This window comes from Oryx dammah, unplaced genomic scaffold (genome assembly GCF_014754425.2).
Source record: "Oryx dammah isolate SB20612 unplaced genomic scaffold, SCBI_Odam_1.1 HiC_scaffold_7, whole genome shotgun sequence".
In the NCBI taxonomy this organism is placed as follows: Eukaryota; Metazoa; Chordata; class Mammalia; order Artiodactyla; family Bovidae; genus Oryx; species Oryx dammah.
This window is the reverse complement of record NW_024070191.1, coordinates 17,856,000-17,873,637: the sequence shown is the minus strand read 5'-3', so window position 1 is coordinate 17,873,637 and position 17,638 is coordinate 17,856,000. Positions and strand designations below refer to the sequence as shown.

Below are 17,638 nucleotides of genomic sequence, written 5' to 3'. Positions count from 1 at the left end.
TCACTACTAGATATGTGATGAATAAAGATATACTATTCAAATCACTTGAAGATCTGAATATATCATTTCACAACACAATTATCGGTACTTAAGAACTCAAGTATCATCTCTTCAGAGATCTTCCTTGCCTCTGTTGTCTAAATTAGACCCCCTTTCCAACCACTCGACATCACTTTATACTGTTAAATTTTTTCATGGCTTTATCACTATCAGATATTAGTATCCATATGCCAATTTGTTTACTGCCTGTCTTTTATTACTAGAGTTTCATGAGAAATTTTTACAGTGGTAAAGAAATTTAATTTTACTTAGGTAAATTAGAAAAACTGATTGTAGTGGTAGAGTTTTTCAAATGCTTTAATTCTGAACTATTTTTCAGGATGTTTGTATACAAACCATAACAAAGGAGAATACAACAAACACATTGCTCTCATTCAAGTCAAAGTATTTTCTCAGTTCTGAACTTGTCCCTATCACTTCAGTTTTTAATTTTTAACAGAGGTGTTATTTTTCTTTTTTTAAAAATACAGAGCACTTCACAAAGTGCATATCATTCTTGCACTGGGGCCATGCTAATCCTCATTCCAATTTTAGTATATCTGCTTCCAAAGTGAGCACTGCTCTTTGTTTGGAGAAAGTGCTTGATTGACACAATATAACATTTAAGTGGATGAAGGGTCAATGATCACCAAAAAAATTAGAAGATATTTTCCAATCGATATGATTTTCTCTTTATATTTTTGTCTATATTAAAATATGTTTCATGTGAAAAAAATCATACTTGCATTCATAGATAGTCTAAATTGCTGGAACTAAATTTAACACATATAAATCCATGGTTGATCTAAAGACAACACAGAGTCAAATATTTATATAAACTCATTAATGTGAATATTTGCCACAAATTAAAACATGAACAAAATTGTTAGGAAATAGAGGAGACAGATGTAAAGATCTAGAGGAAGAATGTCTCAGAGAGAGAAAAGGTGAGGACAGAAGTTTGAAGGGTGGTAAAGAGTGGAGGATGTGTGCAGTACCCATAGAATGCCAGAGGAGAGAAAAATGTAAAGGTGAGCAAGAACCAACCGTGTGGGGCTCTATGGGACAGAGTAAGGAGTTTACGTTTTATCCAAGATAACTGCCAAGTTAGTGGAGGGCTTAAGCAATGAATGACATGATCTGATTTATGATTTAAAAATATCACTGTGGTCCCTTGGTGGAAAAGGGATTAGAAGAGGGTAAGAATTAAGACAGGAAACTCAGTTAAGAGGCAATTATAATAGTTTAAGAAACAGATAATTAGGACTAAGATAGTGTTACTGCAACAGGGAGAAAAAGGTGGGTTCAACTGATGGGCTAGTTGTGGGGAATGAAGAGAAAAGGATGGGTCTGCTAGACTTTGGGCCTGAACAACTGGATGAAGAGTACCATTTACTTGGATTGAAAGTCAAGAGTCTTGTTTTGGATGTGTTAAGCTTCAAAGGCCTATTAGTTATTTAGGTAGTGATATTGAGAAGTTCTATCCTACTGGCCTGCCCAAAAAGAGACCACACAGCCCAACCTCTCTTGCAAAAAGGCAGGTCTGCCTGTCTAAGCTCCCCAGCAAGAGCAGCCAGGGCAAAGGAAGCACTGAGCCAGACCTTCAGACCTCACTTTCCCGATAAGGACATGTGTACATGCTCAGTTGCTAAGTCCTGTCTGACTCTTTGCGACCCCATGAACTGTAGCCTGGCAGGCTTCTCTGTCCATGGGGTTTTCCGGGCAAAATGCTAGAGTGGCTTGCCATTCCCTTTTCCAAGAGATCTTCCTGACCCAGGAATAAAACCCACGTCTCCTGTTTGGCAGGTGGATTCTTTACCACTAACACTACCTGGCAAGAAAATGCCCTTAAAAGGGGATATTTTGTATCCACTTCCTCTCTTTTCCTATAGGATAGAAGGTGGATGTTTCAGAGAGACTGTTCTAACCATGCGGCTTGATTAGAATTCCCTGAGGGAAGTTAGAACAATGAAGCAGAAGGCATTGTTATATTGTGTCAATCAGTGGAGTGGAGCTACCCACCTGCTCTGAACCACTTGTCTACTTCCATAAAGCGATGTCAAAGAAAAGTAAGTTTTCCCTTGCTTGAGTCCTTAATATCACACTGCTACTGCTAAGTCACTTCAGTCGCGTCTGACTCTGTGTGATCTCATAGACGACAGCCCACCAGGCTCCCCTGTCCCTGGGATTCTTCAGGCAAGAACACTGGAGTGGGTTGCCATTTCCTTAATACCACACAGTGGTTCCCAAGTTTGGGTTCTGAAAATATGATAGTCTTATTAGGCCATGTCATGAGGTCACATCAACCACCATTTAGGAACCTAAAGCATTTCAGCCCCTTTGAAAAACCTCAGATTATAATAGAGGAGGATCGACACTTTGTTGTTACAACTTTTTGTCAGCTCTCATGACTGTTTTATTTATAGCCAGTGACAATGCATTTTGTGTAATAGGATGTCCAGTCCATATGGGTAGGATTTGATGTGAGAGGATTATCATTAGAATTTCAGCATATGTTTTTAACAGTGCCATGGTGTGCATTTTGAGTCAATGCTTGAAACCATATGACATTAGGAATGTATAAAGAAAAAGAAATAGGTGAAGGAGATAAAGAGGTGTAAATTTCCATTTGCAAAATAAGTGAGTCAGGGAGATGAAAAGTACAGCATGTAATAATAACTTAATATTTGTGTGACGTGGTAACTAGACATGTGGTGATCATTCTGTCTTGTATAGAAATATTGACTCACTATGTTGTGTACCAGTAACTAACAGTGTTTTAGGTCAGTTACTTCAAAGCAAACAAACAAACATAGAAAAAGAGATCAGATTTGTGGTTACCAGAGGCAGGGAGTAGGGAAGGGGGAATTGGATGAAGGTGGATAAAACGTACAAACTTTCAGTTATAAGATAAATACTAGGAATGTAATGTACAACATGATTGTCATAATTAGCCAGAAAGTTGTTATATATAAAAGTTGTCAAGAGAATTAATCCTAAGAGTTCTGTCTTAGGGAAACAAGGAAACATATTTTTATTTCCTTAATATTTTACATCTATATGAGACGAGAGATGTTCACTAAACTAATTGTGATAATCATTTCATGATGTATGTAAGTTGAATCATTATGCTGTTTGTGAACGTGGAAGTTGCTCAGTTGTGTCCATCTCTTTGCAACCCAAAGGACTGTAGTCCATGGAATTCTCTAGGCCAGAATACTGGAGTAGGTAGCCTTTCCCTTCTACAGGGGATCTTCCCAACCCAGGTATTGAACCCAGATGTCCCTCATTGCAGGAAGATTCTTTACCAGCTGAGCCACAAGGGAAGCCCTGTATACCTTAAACTTATATAGCGTTGTACGTGAATTGATGGGCTTCCCAGGTGGCCCTAGTGGTAAAGAACCTGCCTACAAATGCAGGAGATACAAGAGACACGGGTTTGATCCCTTGGTCAGGAAGATCCCCGGGAGGAGGGCATGGCAACCTACTCCAGCATTCTTGTTTGGAAAATCCCATGGACAGGGGAGCCTGGGGGGCTATAGTCCATGGGGTCTCAAAGAGTCGGACATGACTGAAGTGACTTAGTACATAAGTGAATTACATCTCATAAAACTGTGGGAGGGGGAAGAAAAAGAAAAAGAGCTTCTTCCAAGACAACTCATGTGATAGCTATTAATATAATATTGCTATTAATATAATATTAATTATAATACTATTATAACAATGATTACAATTATATAATATATAATTATTATAATATTATATTATATAATTATTATACTCTAATATAATAATTCAATAAATAGTATTGAACAATTTATTTAAGCATATAATTAAGGGAGGATGTGGCCATATAATTGATGCCTTCATTAATGCTCTTTCTGTATTTGTATCTTTAAATCTGGCCTCTACTAGTGAAGTCTTTCAGAAACAGTCTTGTAGACCAACAGATGATGGTCAGTCAGTCAGTTCAGTTGCTCAGTTGTGTCCGATTCTTTGCGACCCCATGAATTGCAAACACCAGGCCTCCCTGTCCATCACCAGCTCCTGGAGTTCACTCAAACTCATGTCCATCGAGTCGGTGATGCCATCCAGCCATCTCATCCTCTGTCGTCCCCTTCTCCTCCTGCCCCCAATCCCTCCCAGCATCAGAGTCTTTTTCAATGAGTCAACTCTTCGAATGAGGTGGCCAGAATACTGGAGTTTCAGCTTTAGCATCAGTCCTTCCAATGAACACCCAGGACTGATCTCCTTCAGAATAGACTGGTTGGATCTCCTTGTAGTCCAAGGGACTCTCAAGAGTCTTATCCAACACCACAGTTCAAAAGCATCAATTCTTCGGCGCTCAGCTTTCTTCACAGTCCAACTCTCACATCCATGCATGACCACTGGAAAAACCATAGCCTTGATTAGACAGACCTTTGTTGGCAAAGTAATGTCTCTGCTTTTGAATATGCTATCTAGGTTGGTCATAGCTTTCCTTCCAAGGAGTAAGCGTCTTTTAATTAAATGGCTGCAGTCACCATCTGCAGTGATTTTGGAGCCCAAAAAGTAAAATCTGATATGTTTCCACTGTTTCCCCATCTATTTGCCATGAAGTGGTGGGACAAGATGCCATGATCTTAGTTTTCTGAATGTTGAGCTTTAAGCCAGCTTTTTCACTCTCCTCTTTCACTTTCATCAAGACGCTTTTTAGTTCCTCTTCGCTTTCTGCCATAAGGGTGGTGTCATCTGCATATCTGAGGTTATTGATAATTCTCCCGGCAATCTTGATTCCAGCTTGTGCTTCTTCCAGCCCAGCGTTTCTCATGATGTACTCTGCTGCTGCTGCTGCTGCTAAGTCGCTTCAGTGGTGTCCGACTCTGTGCGACCCCATAGACGGCAGCCCACCAGGCTCCCCTGTCACTGGGATTCTCCAGGCAAGAACACTGGAGTGGGTTGCCATTTCCTTCTCCAATGCATGAAAGTGAAATTGCTCAATCGTGTCTGACTCTTGGCGACCCCATAGACTGCAGCCTACCATTGTACTCTGCATAGAAGTTAGATAAGCAGGGTGACAATATACAGCCTTCATGTACTCCTTTTCCTATTTGGAACCAGTCTGTTGTTTCATGTCCAGTTCTAACTGTTGCTTCCTGACCTGCATATAGGTTTCTCAAGATGACGGTACGGCTCCTATATTTGCCAATAGCTGGGGCAAGTTTATCTGGTTTCTCTGGAACTCCACATTCTCACCTGCAACAAAAAGCATTTAGGTGAGGATAGACATCTACGAAAGTATCTAGTATAGTGGTGGACATGCAGTCAGCTTGTGTTTTCTTTTCTACTCCCAGAATCCCAGGTCCTGGAGCATAGTTCTAGTTTAGCTCTGTTCAGAAGTAGTAGTATGAGGTCATAATGTGCAGTTTTAGGGGCATAGTGTCAGTGAGATAAAGGCATCGTTATATTTTTTATAGACCATTGGGGTCAACTAGGTTTAAAAATCACTGGGCAAAATTTTGCAAACTATCTTAATTATTTTAATGTTTAAAAGCATGTAATCTTGTACTTCTGATGTCTGGGTAATTGAACACCAGTGACTTCTAATCTTCCATAGTTTCATAATCTTGCATTTGTTTCACTGCAGATTGGTCATTACTCATCACCACCTTTCTGCTTCAATTGAAATCATTTTCACTGAGGCCAGGAGGGGACAGGATGGCTTTGATTATAAATTACTGTAAAAACAACTTTTATGTGTTGAGCTTCATGGAATTTTTATTTGCTCACTGAATTTTATTTTATGGTCAAAGAAGGTAAATAACAAGGCAATTGTATTTAGCAGATGAAAAGAGACATATGAAAATGATAAATTTAGCTGTGGCTATCTCTGACCTAATATAACAACCATCTTGGTTTCTAAAGCCTAATTATGTTTCATAGAAACTTTTAACTTTGCTGATACAACTCAAGAAGAATTCAAATAGCTCCTTAGGTTTTCCCAAAATATAGCAACTTTATTAATCATTGTTTATTAATTGCTTTTTTAGGTTAAGAAAAATGGTAAAGGAAGTTTTAAAAGTTTAATTCATTAAAATAAAATGGAATTTGACATTTAAATACTTTACCCTTATAAATTATGGGCCATTTTATGCATGACATAAGTTTTCTGGAGTTTTTGAAACATCTTTAAACAGAAGTTGGTTCTTTTAAGTTTATTTTTCCAGGAAACTTTGCTAGCTAGTGAGAAATAGTTTATTTACTTGGTGTGCATGTGTGTGCTCAGTTGCTCAGTCATGTCTGACTCTTTGCAAGTCCATGGACTATAGCCCACCAGGCTTCGCTGTCCATGGGATTTCTTAGGTAATTTCTGGAGTTTTCTCCATGGGATTTCTGGAGCGGGTTGCCATTCCCTACTTCCTGGGGTCTTTCTGACCCAGGGATCAAAACCACACCTCCTGCACTGGCAGGCGGATTCCTTGCATGTACCACCTCGGACACGTATAAATACTGAATGTTAAATGTTTGTTTTGGAAAGATAGAAAAGGCATGAATGCATCAATTGCTGTTCAGTTCAACATTTTAAACATCCCATTAAAACAAATTGTCCAAACATACTATGATTTTCAAAATTATAACAAAAGTATGTCATGTCACTATAACTCTCATAAAATATTGATATATAGATTGTGTGTATTATATAATATATAAGCATATATTATCTATCATACAGTGATATATATTATATAAAATGTAATATTTTACAGGAACTGCTTTTTCAAGCAGAATGCCATTTTTTGTTGAGAGTTTATATAAACTCTACCCTTTGATTATTATTTACCTTTTAGAAATGATATAGCCCTTTGGACAAATAAATCTGGACAAAATTTTCTCTTCTGTTTTCCACAGAGCTGGTTTAGTTGAAAACATTTTAGTTTTTTAAACTGACATAGATATTTTAGCATGGATTTTATCTTGATTTAACCCAAGTTTGGGATTCTTCTGTTCTTTACTTTGGAGTTGGGAATTAAGCCTCAAGAATGATCTTGTGTGATTGGAAAAGTTGTCAAAAGCAAATGTATCAGCAAGAATGGCAAAACAGGGGGTTGTGTTAGGGGAGGATGCTCAATCAACTGGCCATTGCCCTCTAGGAACACTTGACGAGTGCAGCTGCCATGGAACAGAGCCAGGCTCATGTCCAGGAACACTTGACTGAGTTAAAAACCTCAGTCAAAACCCAAAACAAACCAGAAACCAGTACATCAGACTCATGCATAACATCTGCTACACCTGCCTGACATATCACTGCCTGGAACATGCTAACAGGTCAGTCAGGTCAGTTACAGGTAAATATCATAAAGGTGCATTGTCTCTGCCTCTTTCATTCCTGCTTTAACGACCTGGCCTGCCCATCCACCATCTTCGAGGAATCTACAAGAGCCTGTTCTGGGCACTAGGCTCTGTTCTGGAGTCTTTCCCAGATTGCCCTGACATCTGCTTTCATGGTTCAATGTTCCCCTTCCCTGGTCATTTCATCACCTGGTTTAGTTTCAGTGTAAAGAATACAGGGGCTTCCCTGGTGGCTCAGTGATAGAGAATCCACCGGCCAATGCAGGAGACTCAGGTTTGATCTCTGGGTCGGGAATATTCCCTGGAGGAAGAAATGGCAACCCATTCCAGTATTCTTGCCTGGGAAATCCCATGGACAAAGGAGTTTGGTGGGCTACAGTCCATGGAGTTGCAGAGTCAGACACGACTGAACAACTAAACAACACCACTAACAAGGAATTCAAACTTTAGGTCAAGGAAATGGCAACCCTCTCCAGTATACTTGCCTGGAAAATTCCAAGGACAAAGAAGCCTGGCTGGCTACAGTCCATGGGGTTGCAAAGAGTTGGACACAACTGAGCACACATACCTTTAAATCACAACTACCACTAGGGTAAATTCTTTAACTTCTCTGTGCTTCAACTCCTTTATCTCTGAAACAGTTTATTACATTAACTAGTTAAAATCCCAAGCCTTGCTAGGAAGGTTTACAAATCATGGGTCTTTTTATTTGCAAGGAGTATGGAAGAAAGGAAAAAGCAGAGAGAATTTAAAGATAAAGGGATAAACTTGTTTAGATGACAATTATGTTGTTTGCTTTGAAATGGTTTATTTTATTCATTCATTTTAGAAATTCTTGTTGGTTAGCTCCAGCTGTTTACCAGATACAGTGCTAGGCTCTGGGTCTAAACAAACACAGAGAACACAGCTCCATGGGCTCCTGTTTTCATGGGGAGGGGAGTAGTGAGATATGTCAGCAAGGCGAAGGCATCCACAGTAGCACAGCGTTCTGTCTGTGACATGAAAAGTTGTCATAGAGAAGGAGATATTTGCCCTGAATTTTGCCAGGGTAAGGCTCTTCCTAGACTGGAAATGGTGGCGGCAGGCCCAAGAAAGGCTTGTATGAACAGTAGGGCTTCTAGGAACAGAGATAAGGAAAGGGATGGAGAAATTGAGGTTGATCCTAGGATAGTACAAAGCAGGAAGATGTTGAAAAGGATTTGCTTCCAGCTGCACTTTTGTTGCACTAGTTGGCTGTAGTAAACTGTCTAATGAGGACCTGTCTATTGCTCCTAGTACCCGGTTCTGTGCTAGGTGCTGGCAGACACGCTTTAATAACTCGAGAATGGCCTTTAGAATCAAGATTTAAAATTCACTTTTGTCCTTATAATTAGCAAAATTTTTGTATGTATTTTGGTTTGTATTTGAAAGAATGAGAAATATGAGGTGTTTCTATGTCTTGTGAGATTGAAAAGATGAAACAGAGATGATGAGGGTTTTTTTGTGCTTGTTGTTCAGTTGCTTAGTTGTTGTCTGATTCTTGTGTTCCCATGGACTGCAGCATGCCAGGCTTCCCTGTCCTTCACTATCTCCCGGAGTTTGCTCAAATGTTCATTGAGTTGGTGATGCCATCCAACCATCTCATCCTCTGTTGCCCACTTCTCCTCCTTCCCTCAATCTTTCCCAGCATCAGGGTCTTTTCTAATGAGTCGGCTCTTTGCACAGGACATGGAAGGTAGCCAAAGTATTGGAGCTTCAGCATCAGTCCTTCCAATGAATATTCAGGACTGATTGCCTTTAGGATTGACTGGTTTGATATCCTTGCTGTCCAGGAAACTCTCAAGAGTCTTCTCCAGTACCACAATTCAAAACCATAAATTCTTTGGCTCTCAGCCTTCTTTATGGTCCAGCTCTCACATCTGTACATGACTATTAGAACAACAATATCTTTCACTATAAGGACCTTTGTTGAAAAAGTGATTTATCTGCTTTTTAATATGCTATCTAGGTTTGTCACAGCTTTTCTTCCAAGGACCAAGTGTCTTTTAATTTCATGACTGCAGTCACCATCTGCAGTGATCTTTACCATCCAATGTTTATATTCTGGCCCTATGTAGAGTAAGCTAAGGTTTTTATTTGGACATTCAGTTCAGTTCAGTCGCTCAGTCATGTCCGACTCTTTGTGACCCCATGGACTGCAGCATGCCAGGCCTCCCTGCCCATCACCAACTCCTGGAGCTTGCTCCAACTCATGTCCATCAAGTCGGTGATGCAATCCAACCATCTCACCCTCTGTCATCCCCTTCTTTTCCTATTTGGACATTAATCATACATAATTCCTATAGCATTTCATTTTCATTAAGCTGGCTAGAGTTATCTCTCATCATTTCTTTGAAGCATCAGATTTTAAAATCACTTTTTTCCTCTGTAAGTCCCCTAAAATTGTTTTGATTTGTATTTTTTTACATATGGGAATGTTAAAAGAAGGCTTGTTAAAAAGGTTTATTTCTTTAGACATTTAAAAATTTTCCCTTTTGTTTTAAAATGATGACTGTGTATATATAGTAGTTATATTTCCCACTGAATGCACACTGGTTGTGCAGGTTGCATAACTTTGCCATCGTAAGGGTTAATAAAAACATTAAATAACTTGCATCTGGGAAACACTGATTTAACAGATAATTGCTTATTCGCATTTCTGCTGGACATGTTAAGTTTCATGCTGCAAAATGAAAACAGATGAGCAAATCAGAGGCCCTGGGTTACACAACCGATGTGAGTGAAAATGTGAGCAGCATCAATAAAATATGGAGGTCACAGTAGAGAGATGGAATCTATTAATTGGGAATTCATAACAAGGGAATGAGCTTCCCAGGTGGCACTAGCAGTAAAGAGCCCACTTGCCAATGCAAGAGACTTAAGAGACATGGGTTCAATCCCTGGGTTGGGAAGATCCCCTGGAGGAGGGCATGGCAACCCACTCCAATATTCTTGCCTGGCAAATCCCATGGACAGAGCTTGGCCGGCTACAGTCTATGGGGTCGCAAAGAGTTGGACAGAGCTGAAGCAACTTAGCGTGCACAGCAAGAGGATAGAGGACATCTGCAAAGGAAACCTCAGTTGGCAAATAACAGGAACTGAGGGGTAGAGCATGGGAAGCAGTGGAATTCTAGCTACTCAGGTAATCAAAGAACACGTGAGATACCTATTGAGAGATTTTCACAGGAGAAAACCATTGCAAAAAGTCTGTTTTGTTTTTTTGGCTGTGGATACAATTTTACTTAAGCAGAAAGATCACCTATGATTTTTCCAATCCTCCTTATCTCTTTTAAGTATTGTACTGCCAGTAGAGTGGTATAAGTAGAAAAGCCAGAATCCTGTTTAATAGATTTCTATCCCAACCAATGTCCTTCAACTGAATGAAAAGTAGCTCTTAATTTTTTCATTCAGATCTACTAAGTTGTATTCCACTCCGTGATCTCCTTGCCCAATTGTTCACTTCATCAATATTTACCAATTTTTCTGAATTTGAGGTATCTAATTTTGTATTTCCATGTTTTCATCTGAATTTCTTTCAGATTTTAATTTTCAGTAATTCCCACATAGTATAAATTTGCAAGAGAAATAAATCAATATTTGATAGTGATCGTAAATTGCATCTTTATTTCAACTCTATCTACCTCAGAAAGGATTTGAGAGGTTTTAAAAGAATGAAAAAAAAAAAAAAACCCAAAACCCCATCATAAAAAGTGTGGAAAATTAGCATCAAACACTACTTTTGCAGAGGTCTGCTAAAAATTTTGTCTGTCTTGTTAACAGGTGTAACAGCAGATTGGTTTCATATAATAGGTGCTCAATAAATGTTCACCAAGTGAATGTGAGTTAGAAGATGGGGGAATGATGATTTTTTTAAATATAAGTTTCTTCCATTTTGCTTGGCCTCCTGGGAAGGAATCAGGTAAGGTAGGTGAAAAGGGAGACTGGGTTAGAGACTGATACAAAGACAGAGGGATTTCTCTAACAGTTCTCATCACAAGGAAGAAAAATTTTTCTTTTATTTTATATACGTATGAGCTGATGGATAGTCACTAAACCTACTCTGGCAATCATTTTATGATGTACATAAGTCAAACCATATCTTGAATTTATGCAGTGCTGTATGTTAATTAGATCTTAATAAAACTGGGAGGAAATACAGGAATAAGGGGATTTAAAGTGCTTGGGTGGGCAGCACTGATTGTACTGTTAAGGTTCTACATTGAGTCTCTTTGGATTCTGGAGGAAGTTTCAGAATGAGATTCTGAGCAAGGAAGACCTTGTTGGTAACCCTTCACTTGCAAGGGGAGCAAAGTTTAACAGGTTACTAACCTCTTGTGGCTCAGCTGGTAAAGAATCTACCAGCTATGCAGGAGACCTGGATTCGATCCCTGGGTTGGGAAGATCCCCTGGAGAAGGGAAAAGCTACCCACTCCAGTATTTTGGCCTGGGGAATTCCATGAACTGTATAGTCTATGGGGTCACAAAGAGTCGGACACAACTGAGTGAGTTTCACTTTCCACATCTGTAAAACTGGGATATACTTAGTTCACAATATGATTATGAAAGTCAATTGAGTTAAACTTGGAAGCATTTTGAAGACTTCAAGGTAAAAATATTGTAATTAATAAAATCTCAAAATGAAGGACCTTTGCTTACTTTATAAGAATAATTTCACAAATGGATCCCAAACACAAAACTAAGGTCCACCTTTTATATTAATAGAAGAAAAAGCTTTATATTTTGTTTGAATCAGAATCAGTTCTAGGTAATCTTAAGCAGCTCTGCACAGATAAAACGGAACCAAAAAATATTTCCTATGAGAAAAAGATTGGGGAAAATTGACTCACACAAAGTTGGTGAGTTTGTTTAGAGTGTGTTAGTCACAACAAAGCTGACAAATTAATTTACAACTTAAGTGAGAAAATTCAATTCCTCGTTAAAAAAGTGTTCTAAGGCCCAAGAAACAAATACTCTTTCCTATGACAAATATTTTTTCTAAACTTTGTGGTTATCATGAAACCATACCACATGGGAGCTGAGCCTCGTGGATCAACATCATTTGACTGCTTGCCTGCGAGAAGAAAACGAAAATGAAAAAGAAATCAAACATACACACCAAGGAAATTAGAACTGAAAGAGACACATGTACCCCAATGTTCATTGCAGCACTGTTTACAATAGCCAGGACATGGAGGCAACCTAGATGTCCATTGGCAGATGAATGGATAAGAAAGCTGAGGTACATATACACAATGGAATATTACTCAGCCATTAAAAAGAATGCATTTGAATCAGTTCTAGTGAGGTGGGTGAAATTGGAGCCTATTATACAGAGTGAAGTAAGTCAGAAGGAAAAACACCAGTACAGTATACTAACGCATATATATGGAATTTAGAAAGATGGTAACGATGACCCTCTATGCGAGACAGCAAAAGAGACACAGATGTAAAGAACAGTCTTTTGGACTCTGTGGGAGAAGACGAGGGTGGGATGATTTGAGAGGGTAGTGTTGAAACGTGTATATTATATGTGAAGTGGATCGCGAGTCCAGGTTTGATGCATGAGACAGGGTGTTCAGGGCTGGTGCACTGGGATGACCCTGGGGGATGGGAAGGGGAGGGAGGTGGGAGGGGGGTTCTGGATGGGGAACACATGTGTGCCCGTGGCTGATTCATGTCGATGTATGGCACAAACCACCACAATATTGTAAAGTAACTAGCTTCCAATTAAAATAAATAAATTAATTAAAAAAACAATAACAACAACAACAATAAAACAAGCCACACTCATTTCTCTTTCCTGAATGAGAGTAACATAAAAAAGAATTGTAATTATAAGAAAAAAGAAAGCGTGTATCAATCCAAACTTAAAGTAGGTCTTTGACCTCCAACAGTTCATAAATCATCAGAATAGTGTCTTCAACTTTCTCTCTTTTATCTTGCTGAGAAGAACTATGACCTGCACACTGCTTGAATCTTCAAAATAATTATGATCAGAATAATTATTTCCTTTTTAGTTTTCCCATCAAATATCATTGCAATATGTAGCCTTCTTTTCACTTAATCCAAAACATTCAAAATATCGAGACGTAATTCTAATGCCACACTTGTCATGTATCTTTCACACCTTTTACAGTAAAAACTAGCAGTACTTTTTGATACTGAGTGACTAAAAGTGTTCAATAAATCTGGTGAATAGAATGTGAAATTGAATGGTGAAGTGAGCTTGGTAGACTTATTATTCTTACTTTTTTAAAAAAAACATCAATTTGTTGCATGTTTTTAGAAAGTTACTTTCAATCCTATTCAATTTAATAATACTAAGCCCCTCCTGGCAGATAGGACTTTCAAAGTATTATAGAGAACAATAAAGATATTTGGACACAGCTCTATATTCAAGTAGCTTTCAGACTAATCAGTGAGAAAAAAGCTGAACATATGAAACAAGGGCTACACTTAGTAGAGACCATTACTTTATAGAAACTCACAATGGGGAGTAAACTTAAAATCAATGACAGTGATATGCACACATTTGTCAAACTCACTGATACCCTACCAGCATTTTGAAAAAGTGAAAGGGAAAGTTACTCAGTTGTGTCCGACTCTTTGTGACCACAGTCAATGGAATTCTCCAGGCCAGAATACTGGAGTGAGAAGCCTTTCCCTTCTCCAGGGGATCCTCCCAACCCAGGGATCCAACGTCTTCCACGTTGCAGGCAGATTCTTTTCCAACTGAGTCACCAGGGAAGTCCAAGAATACTGGAGTGGGTAGCCTACCCCTTCTTCAGTGGATCTTCCCAACCCAGGAATCGAACAAGGGTCTCCTGCATTGCAGGCAGATTCTTTACCAGCTGAGCAGTTTGAAAAGACTTTATTAATTGAGGAGATATCAAAGAGCAACAATAAATCTTTATATAGTAGATTGATAACTGAAGGAAAGTTAAAATAGAATTTTGTCAGATGGAAAGATTCTTTCAGATCATATATCCCAATGCTTTAATTTAAAGATAAAGAACTAAGGCACAGAGAGATTCATAACTACCCTAAGGTCACACAGCACATCATAGACATTGGAGCAAAGCTCTTTAGTCCCCCTTTGTGTCCAGAAAGATATGATATTTCTTCTAGAAGGAAATGGGAAGGGATGGTGGTGGGGCCCCATATGACCATGTCTTAGGTAATGTGATCATTTTAACAACTTTCATTCTTCCAATCTATGAACATGGAATATCTTTCCATTTATTTGTGTTGTTTTGTTAATTTCTTTCATCAGTGTCTAATAGTTTTCAGAGTACTGGCCTTTCACCTCCTTGGTTAAATTTTACCTGCTAGGTATCACCTGCTAGGTATTTTATTATTTATGACTGATTGTAAATGTGATTGTGTAAGTGATTGTAAAGGCATTTTCTGTGTATGGTATTACGTCATCTGCAAATAATGAAAGTTTCACTTCTTTCCCTCTAACTTGGGTGCCTTTTATTATGTATTTTTGTCTCATTTCTGTGGTTTTGCTATTTCTGATAAGATGTCAATAATATTAATAACTCTAGGTTCATTTGTGTATAATATGTTTTTTCCTCTGGTTGCTTTTAGGATTTTTTTCCTTATCACTGTTTGAATTAATGTGAGAGAATGTGCCTTTTGGGAGAGGATGTGTTTATCTTTTTCAAATAATCTTTGAAAAAGTATACTAAAGTATAGTATGCATGCATAAAAGTGAACAAGTCAAATGTATACAGATGGATGAATCATCACAAATTGAACATGGCCATATAAATACCAGGGATTCCCTGGTGGCTCAGCTGGTAAAGAATCTGCCTGCAATGCGGGAGACTTGGGTTTGATCCCTGGGTTGGGAAGATCCCCTGGGAAGATCTCCCTGGAAAAGGGAAAGGCTACCCACTCCAGTGTTCTGGCCTGGAGAATTTCATGGACTGTATAGTCCATGGGGTCGCAAAGAGTTGGAAACAGCTGAGCAACTTTCACTTCCATATAAGTTCAGTCCAAATTAAAACATAAAGCATTACCTGAACTGTAAAAGCCCTTTGAAGCCCTCTTCTGGTTACTGCTCTTAGCATCTACCTCAGAGAAACTACTCTCCTGATTCCATACACGGTATAATTTCACATAACTGAAACTATACCATGCATTTTATTTGTGGCTAGATTCTTTTGCTCTCCATTATATTTGTGAGATTTAATACATCTTGCTGCTTATAAAAATAGTTTTTTATATTTATTGGTGTTGTGCTAATATTCCCACACAGTTATCTCTTTATTGCATTGATGGACATTTCAATCCCTTCCATTTTTTACTTTTTAGAAATAATGCTGCTATTAACACTCAGGTACATGACTTTTGGTGTACATATGTATGAACATGTATTCATTTTTGTTGAGTCTGTCCTTAGAATTGAAATTGCTGCACCATAAGATAAGATTCAGTTTTTGTATCAACCAATAGTACTGCGTTACAAAATGGTTTATACTAATTTGATTTTTACCAGATGTACGTGAGTTTTCCAGTTACTCCACATCCTTATAAACACTTGATATTTTCTTTAAGTTTTTGATATTTTGGTAGATGTATAATATTATCCCAATGTTTTCTTATATTTTTCTGAAAACTAATGAAAGGGAATCTCACTCTAGTCTTTTTTTAAATTTTGAACTCCTAGTCTCCCTAGATCATATCTAGGGAGTTACTATCCCTAGATAAAATGGGTGACTATCCCATTTTAGTCACCTTGAGTTACTGTGGTAATATATGAATATATACTTTTATATATATATATATACTTTTATATATATATATATATTACTGTCATAATATTTTTAAAAGTTTAAACCAACTATAGATACTGCAATCACTGCTCACAGTTCTAAGCTCACAGAGGAAGCTTTTTTCCTCTCAGCTTCCTTTTTATATTTTGCAAGCTATCCCTAAGCTGCTTGAATACATTTTTTTTTCTTCATGTCTAGGAAGACCAGGCAGCAAGGAAAGAGCCGTGTACTAATACGGGTGAGAGCATCCTGGCTAAAAAGGGTTGCTGAGCAGTTCTTTCAGTGTTGTGTTGCTGGTGGCTCTGGGCTGTTGTCCACTCATGGTCTGGTCTCTGGAAATGCAGGTATAGGCAGCTGAGACTTGGTCTTTTTTCAGGAAATCAGTGGTCTGTAGTGGAAAGCTAGGTACCAATTTCATAGCCTTATAGAAGGTATAGCTCTGTTGCTCCCACCAATAGGCAGATCTATTTGTAGATTCTCCATGAAAGTCCATTCACCTTACTTGAAACCCTTTGATGAGGGAGATTATTTGGCCGCCTGAAACCTTGCTGTCTTCTGTGGCTATTCTGGGCCCACAAATGGCCTGAGAATCTCTGACCCATCAGTCTTCACTCTTTGAGACAGTCATGTCCAAATTTCATAGACTTTTTGAGCATGCTGGCCTTATACTTACTACCTTTCTTGTAATCACTCAGATTGGAGGAAAGATAAGAAGGCCAGTCTCCGGTTTTCTGAATAGTCTCTTTTAAACTCTCTTTGTCCCTTATTATATCCTTTTGTGGTGGGCAAAAGTATCCAAACCAATCCTGTCTGGTCCTGATATAGTGTGGGAGAGTCTGACACTAGGCATATAGCTCCCTTTCAACTTGGCAGTCAAAAATATCATCCTTTATGTGACCTATGAATTGTCTCCATGATATTTCTCTACTCTAGCTCAGTCCCTAAACTTGGGGCTGGGAAGGGGCGAGTGGTTACCCTGAACTCCTTCCTTAACTGTGGCTCACCTTTGGTCCTTCAAAGTGTCTATCTTGTAACTTTTCCATTTTCGTTTCTATTGCCAAGTACCTGATTTCTATATGTTACCAATTTAAATCATTAAAAAGAGAATCCCTCTGGTTCATCTTGTTCCTGTTTGTGCAGAATTTTATTTTATTTTTGGCTCTGCTGTGTCTTTGTTGCTGTGTGAGGGCTTTCTCTAGTTGCTGAGATTGCGAGCTAGTCTTCACTGTGGTATATGAGCTTCTCATTGCGGGGGCTTCTCTTGTTGTGGAGCACAGGCCCTAGGCATGTGGGCTTAGTAGTTGTGGCTTGCTGGCTGTAGGATGTGGGCTCAGAGTTGGGGTGCACAGGCTTAGCTGCTCCACGACATATGGGATCTTCCCAGACCAGGAATAGAACCCTTGTTCCCGGCATTGGCAGATGGATTCTCAACCACCAGACCACCAGGCAAGTCCCAGTGCAGAACTTTT

The 17,638-nt window shown here is 38.7% G+C and overlaps 1 pseudogene; it reads right to left on the bottom strand.

The window, feature by feature from the left end:
• Nucleotides 1–520: 520 nt before the first annotated feature.
• LOC120865915 lies at nucleotides 521–618 on the bottom strand (annotated as a pseudogene).
• Nucleotides 619–17,638: the final 17,020 nt, after the last annotated feature.